General features: G+C 49.3%; 1 long non-coding RNA gene across 1 annotated transcript; it reads right to left on the bottom strand.

The window, feature by feature from the left end:
- Positions 1-3,398: 3,398 nt before the first annotated feature.
- Positions 3,399-6,751, bottom strand: LOC309865108. The gene is made up of 2 exons (XR_014311959.1): positions 6,582-6,751; positions 3,399-3,670 (listed from the first exon to the last, which is right to left on the bottom strand). It is a non-coding gene; the product is annotated as an uncharacterized lncRNA (long non-coding RNA).
- Between the last annotated feature and the right edge of the window lie 641 nt (positions 6,752-7,392).

The following is a 7,392-nucleotide window of genomic DNA, read 5'->3' as shown; positions in this document are numbered from 1 at the left end:
GACTCCCTCTCTCTTGTGCAGAAACAAGATGGGCCCCAGACAGACGGACACCCGGGAGGCTCCAAGGAGGATTTAAATGGGTGACTTGCGGCTCCCTGCAGCCAATAGGAATGCGTTTCTCTTTGGGAGCGTAAGCTCTCACTTACCTCCTCTCTCCTCCTCACAATGTGCTCCTTCCTTCTCCTTCCATGCCCTTTAGAAGAAAAAAAATGTCTAGAGGCAAACAGCTACTTTGCATCGAGATTAAGATCTCTGGTTACAGACTGAGAACAGAAAGACATCTGCAGGCTAGTCTCCTTCAAGTCCTTTATCTTAACCTTGGCTCCTACACCCACCAGGCTCTCGGAGCCGCCAAGGGGTGGCTGGGGTGTCTCAGCACCTCCCTCGTCTCAGCTGTCTGCCTCCCCCGAGCTGAGTCAAGCAACCACAGTCTAGGTAAGAGTGGCAGACACAGCTTCGAGAGGGGTTCACTGTACCCCGAGAACTAAGTTGCTCGCTTAGTGACAAAATGTTGTCACCGCTGAGACTGAGGAAACTGGGTGCTGTCCTTTGACATTTTCAGTCAACAGCTCTTGTTGGAGCACCTGCTGGGGTCCAGGTCTTGGCTGGTCATGGCAGAGGAGGGGACCTCTCGGCGGAAGACCAGCCTGTGGAACCGGAAGCCTTATGGGGACTCAGAGAGGCAGGCAAATGCGGTATAACAGAATCTGGGTCTGGTGAGACCCGTTCAGGAGGCCGTGAGTAGCTTCCTCTGTGTCATGGTCCGCTCACGCTGCTGTAACCCAATCCCAGAGGCTGGGGGCTTCAACAATGGGTATTTAGGACTCGCGGTCTGGAGGCTGGAAGTTCAAGATGAAGGGGCTGGCAGATTCGTGTCTCGGTGAGATTCAGTTCCAGGCTGCCTTCTCGTGCACGTCGGCGAGAGAGGAAGATGTGGGGTGTCTTCCTCTTCCGACAGAGGCACTCCTCCCATCCTGCGGGATCCAGCCTCACCACCTCATCTAAACCTAGTTACCTCCCAAACATCCCACCATCCCAGTGGAGGGGAGGGCCCCGCACCGGAATCTGGGGGGCTGCCAGTGTACCCAGCCCCTTCGCCAGTTTTCCTGAGTACCCTCACTTTATACCGTCCCACCCTGACTTTCTAGTCACCCTATTTCCTACCCTTTATGCCAGGGCAAATTCCCTCGCTTCATGATGGCTGAAAACACAATGTTCCTTCTGTCCATTCCCCTGGTCCAAACCACTGTGACAGATTAAAACTACTCTTTACACAATCTCTAACGGACGAGCCCTCGGAGTCCTGCCCCACTGGTACATTGCCCAGGACAAACAGCCAAGAGAATTTCTCCACTTTCTCTCTTTATTACTATTTCCTGGCTTTCTCTATCTTGGACGCCTTAGAGTATTCACTCAGGAATGATCTGCAATGGCTTGTTTTGTGTGTCAGCTTGGTTGGGCTATGGTGCCCTGGGTTTTAGGCAAATACCAGTCCAGACATTGCTGGGAAGGTATTTTTTAGACACGATTACCATTAAATCAGTAGACTTAAAGTGAAGATTATCTTCCATCGTGAGGACAAGCTCAGGGGACAGAGCATGGAGCCCAAATGAATTATCCTCAACCTTTAAAATCTAATGGAACCTATTTTGTGGATCCATAACACCTTTTTTCTTTCCTTCCACTTTTTCCCTTTTGGAATGGGAATGTCTAGCCTAGGCCTGCCCCACCTTTGTATTTTGGAACCAGACAACTTGTCTGCTTTTACAGGTTCACATACGGAAAAGAATTTTACCCCAGGGTGAATCACACTCTGAGTCTCACCCTTACCTTATTTAGATGAGTTCTAGGCCTTAGGGTTGCTGCTGGAATAGCTCAAGACTTTGCAGGCTGCTGGGATGGGGTAAATGTATTTTGCATGTGAGAAAGACATTAAGGTGGGGGCAGGGGAGCAGCAGTGGACTAGTGGACTGTCACGGATTGAGATGTGTCCCCTCCGCCAAATTTCTGTATGGAAGCCCCAGCCTCAGAATGTGACTTATTTGGAAATAGGGTCTTTGCCAACGTAATGAGTTAAGATGAATTTATACTAGAGTAAAGTGGCCCCCTATTCTGATATGACTTACGTTCTGATAAAAAGGGGTCCTTTGGACAGACACACACAGAGAGGAGCACCATGCGAAGATTGGGGCGTGCAGCCACAAGCCAAGGAACTACAAGAAGCTGGGAGACGGGCATGAAACGGATTCTTTTCTTGAGCCGTCAGAGGAAGCGTGGCCCTGCCCACATGTTGATTTCAGACTTCCAACTTCCAGAACAGGGAGACAAGACATTTCTGTTAAGTCACCCATTTGTAGCACTCAGCTACAGCAGTCCTGGCAAACCAAGAGTGCCACCCCTTGTCAAGTCTGCTCTGATCTCCCCGCGGGACCATTGTCTGGAAGCCCATCTTGCTACGCTCCTATGTCATGTTGGGGTGGTGAGGGGGTCCTGCCTGTCCCCCATGAGGTTGGCTCCCCTGGCTTGCCTGCCCTGTCACTGTAACATGAGATCAACATGGACAGGAGGCCGCCATACTGTGATGGATTGTTCTGGTTTCGAGTACAGCAGCACTTGGAAAAAGTCGGTTGAACACCAGTTTAACCAAAAATGAAGCCCCAAATTATTAAGTGGCTTAAGCGTATTAGTATCCTCCATACAGAGATCACATTCCTACTGAAACATGCATTAGTTTAAAAAAAAAAAAAAAGTAGGGCGCCTGGGTGGCTCAGTGGGTCAGCTCAGATCATGATCTCAGGGTCCTGGGATCGAGCCCCACATCGGGCTCTCTGCTCGGTGGGGAGCCTGCTTCCCTTCTCTCTCTGCCTGCCTCTCTGCCTACTTGTGATCTCTGTCTGTCAAATAAATAAATTAAATATTTTTTTAAAAAAGTAAAGGAGGAAAAAAATAACACCTCAAAAGTGATCTTGGTCTTTGTTGAAAATGCGGGCCATACGAGATCCATGTCCCTCAGCAAGACCCAGGTACTTCTTACATGACGTAGCTCTGAAAAGTAAAACCCAGGGCGTGCCTGTCTGGCTCAGTCAGTAGAACTTGCAACTCTTTATTTCCAGGTTGTAAGTTCAAGCCCCACATTGGGTGTGAAGATCGCTTACAAAAAAAAAAGAAAAAGAAAAGTAAAACCCAATTTACTTCTTCCAGTGAAAGCCTCTAATGAATTAGGAGTACAGAATCGTGTAAGAGGCACCAGTTTGGGAGTTTAGGACCTAGGTTCGAATTCTGACTGGGTCTCTGACCAGCCACATGATCTGAGGTAAATGCCTCACCAAGCCTTTTGAGCATCATCTTTCTCTTCTGTAAACGATAGCAAAAGAAGCCCACCTCAGCCATGTACAGACTTGCCCTTTGACTCCTTTATTTTCTCAGGCCTCTGAGTCCTGGAAGGGAGGGTGTATGTTAGCATGAACTACTCGAGTTCTGTGGTAAGAAACCATCATGATTCCCATGAGGAAAGTTTCCTGTGTAGACGCTCTCCACCACGAAGAATGGGGAGCACAAGAGTACAGCCCAGTTGGGGGTGGGGAATGGCCGTCAGCTTCCAGAAGAGCACCCATGTGTTGTGGGGCCCTGAGTTCATCAATTTGGGAGCCTTTTTGAAGGTGAAGAAATCCTAGATCCAAGTACAGAGTAGGTTGGGAGATTGAAAAAGCCTTGATGAATCCCACCAAGCCCGCTTGGGTTACCAGAAGACTAGAACGGCCATCAATGTCCACATTCAGGAGTTTGTGACCACTAGCAAGATTAAATGCCCGGGGAGTTTTTGCTTTTGTTTTTTTCCTTGCTAACTGGCCAGACCTAAGTATCTGCTCACATCTGAAAATATGGTGTCTCCCTGTCTATTCCTTTCTTAATGTGACACTAAGGATCGTTGTTTTCTCATGAAACCGCCACGTGCGCTCAGGGCCCAGCTTTGCCCACTGGTCATACTGAATTGGTGAAACCTGTGTGCGCCAGTCTGGGGGCAGACCCTACGGCAGAGGAAGGAGCAGGGGGGGGGGGGAGCGCTGAGCACTGAACCCAGGTGAGAAGCCTAAGTCCGGGTGTGAGAGGAAGAAGCCCTCAGACGTGGCTTCAGCACTTACTCACGGAGACCTGCATAAGCCCCACGCACCGAGCCAAAGCCCCTGGGGTCAGACAGGTTTCAGAATTCAGTACTGCAGGGTTTAAAATAAAATGGGGCGCCTACGCCAAATATTATGTAACACCCCAAGAGGTCTGAAGTGCCACCATGTGAATCAAATACGTTAATATTTCCGTAGTCCTGGATCGGCAAACTATATGAATATTCACACTAAGTGGGCTAAATGACGCTTTATATCACTTCCCTTCCCATTTGGCCACCAAAGCGGTTATAAAAATCTGTTTTCAAAGCCTTTTGGAGTTTAGAATTATGGATCCGAGACTAGGGAGCTGGGCCAGGTGCCAGGCAGGGTCTAAGCGCTGGGGAGACAGTGCCGAGGACCGAGGACCAGGTCCCTCCGCTAGAGCTCATGGGTCCTCACCAGGCCACATCGGACACAGGTATAAGCCCAGGGGGAGAAGGCAGGCTTTAAAGAGAAGACTCCACCATGTTCCATGGAAAAAGCCTTACAAAATAGTAAAGGATAAGCCTGAATATTTTTTTTAAATCTCCAACCGAAAATCACACCGGGAAGAGAGAGAAGACACCTTACTTTCCCTCTCCCCCACTCCCTCGCTTCTTCCTGGGCACCATAGAAGACTCAGAGGCTCTGGTGTCCTGAGGGCCAAGGATCTCAGCTGTGGGTGGACCCCGAGTGAATGGCTGAGCAGACAGGCCACTGCTGATGCCTGTCCCCCAGAAGCAGACTTCATGAGAGGGCACTGACTTCACATGGCAGGTGTGCCCCTGTGTGTGTCAGCCGGGGTGACAAAGGACATTGTGCGATCGGTAGCCAGCAGAGTTTTCAGACGTCAGTATCATCAGAGGGCCTCCGGGTTCTGTCGGTTATCAAAATATCTAGCTCTGTGTGTGTGTGTGTGTGTGTGTGTGTGTACATGTAAGCATACACATATAAAGGTGTATAAACACACGTATATAAGCTGTTTATATATATAAATCTGTGTGTATCTATGTGTGTGTGTGCAGATGTACATATATATTTGTATATATAAACGGTTGGGAGAAAACAATTCCTCTACCCATTGGGTTTAAATGGTCAGGCCCTGCAAATGAGCTGGCCACAGACAGATGAATGGGAAAAAAGACAGAGTTTATTTACCTGTGCATGTGGGAGTTTACGGTAATGAGTAACTCCCCAAATATTTAGAGGTGAATGTTTATAGACTCATACCAGTTTAATAAAAAAGTGTGTGTGTGTGTGTGTGTGTGTGTGTGTGTGTGTTGTGGAGGTCTTAGGGCTTCAGTAGGAAGGTATGGAAAGTTATGTAGGATTTTTCCTGATGCCAATGGGAACGGGCCATCTGTCTTCCTGGAACTCACAGGAAACCCCCTCGGTGGGGGGTAGCAAGAGGGTGGCAGCTGTATTTTTGTATTTTTCAGAAGGTTGTGGTTTAGTCACATAAGGGAAGTTCAGATAAGATTTCAAATATTTTCATTTTAAAATAATCTTTATGCCCAAACCACGTTGGCTTTAATATATACACACATGTAGACATCCATATATATCAAATGTATAATATATAAATTACATTTATGTATATACATGTATATATACCTACCTAGACAGAGAGATAGGAAGAAAGGTTTCTAGTAATCAGTCATGACCATGTCATACTGGGGGAGGGTTATGGCCTTTCGGCAGCGCACAGAGTTAGCCTTAGACGGGGGCCTATATCACTACTTTTAAAATCTCCCTGTGTGCTTTCTCTTCTTCTCTGCCTCCTCCCAGGACCCTGGCTTGATCCCTGGGGGTCCTGCAGGATCAGGACTCAGAGGACAGCCGAGGAGGTGGGAAAGCAGCATCAGGGGTCCGGTGAGGTTTTGGGGGGAGGATTGCGGAGAGCCTGGCTGGCTGAGCACCTTCCAATGATGCCGGGGCAGCACTGGGCTCTCAGGTCCACCGTGGATTTTAGAGGAAGCCAGCTATGTGAGGCTCAAGATCATTACCCTCCAAGAAGACTTCCCAGGGAATCTCAGAAACACCAGCACGGAAAGGAAGGTTCTGGGGGGTTCACTTGCTCCAGCATCAGCAGGTGTGAAGGAGACTGGAGGACACTGGGCTGGACATTCACTGGCATCCCTCAGGGCGCAGACACCCTGGGGAAGACCTCCCACAGAATCTCAAGAACTTTCTGCCTCTTTCTGCTCTGTACCGTTCCTGGTGACTCCTCTACGGGGCTCCCAGTGGTCATTCTGAATTTTTCCAGGAAACAGCCTCGGGACATTTCTCTCTCCTTTCTCTCTTCCCCTGAGGACAGCCTGTGCGGACCACCCCCGGTGCTCCGCACCTCCTCCCAGTCCTCATCTTACTCCCACCTGCACCGCCCACAGGGACCTGCCCCACCTGTTCGGGGCTCCCCATGCTTAGCAGGGGTCTCACCTGCCAAGAGGAAGCCTCTGCCTGGAGGCTGATGTGTTGCTAAAGAAAGGTGAAGAAATTTCTGCAGCACAGCTCCATGCAGGACGGGAAAAGCAGCTCTGGTCAAACTTGTGGCCAAGTCTCTCGTGAGTGTTTTGGTTGTCTGGGTAGGCTGCTTCCACTACTGTTTATCCAGCACGGGGGAAGTGCTTTGAATAGATGTCTTGGCTGACACGGGTCCCTTCGCTCTGTGAATAGGGCGATTACCAAACAATGAAGCTATTACATAAGGAGCCGGGGAGCTGGCTGGAGCCAACAAATCTTGTACTCTAGCTTTACAGAGCTATAATTATCCAAAGTTTTAAAACACAATGGTATCTGCTGAAAGGGAACATCTGGGAGCCAACCAAGCCATCCCAATTAAATGAATGCTACACATCCGCCGATCGCATGACTCCATGTTAACCGGGTGCCGATTTTTTCTCAATGTCACTCAAGTTAACAAATGTGCTGAAAGGTTGAAGCCTGGCGAATGCACAGGGAGGGGATGGGGGTGGCCACATCAGATCAAGAAAAGAGACCCATTTTAGAAGATCAGCTGCAAATCGGCTGGAGAAAGCATTCCAGGCTGATGTCGTGACCACCCGTCAAGACACAGAAAATGCTTTATGAGGTTCAAGCTTTTCCCGGTTGCCTTTTCACTTCAAAATAGACTCTTTCAACCTCCAGGAGACCCCGCGTGGAAGGAGGGGGTGGGTGAGGTGGGGTGCGCTGGTGGGAAGGCACCGGGGCACCCTGCAAAGGTGAGGGGAAATCAGTTGTTAGGAGAGAT

The sequence above is a fragment of the Mustela nivalis genome (genome assembly GCF_964662115.1).
Source record: "Mustela nivalis genome assembly, chromosome: 5".
NCBI classification, from domain to species: Eukaryota; Metazoa; Chordata; class Mammalia; order Carnivora; family Mustelidae; genus Mustela; species Mustela nivalis.
The sequence above is the reverse complement of the archived record's forward strand: the minus strand, read 5'-3'. Positions and strand labels throughout refer to the sequence as shown.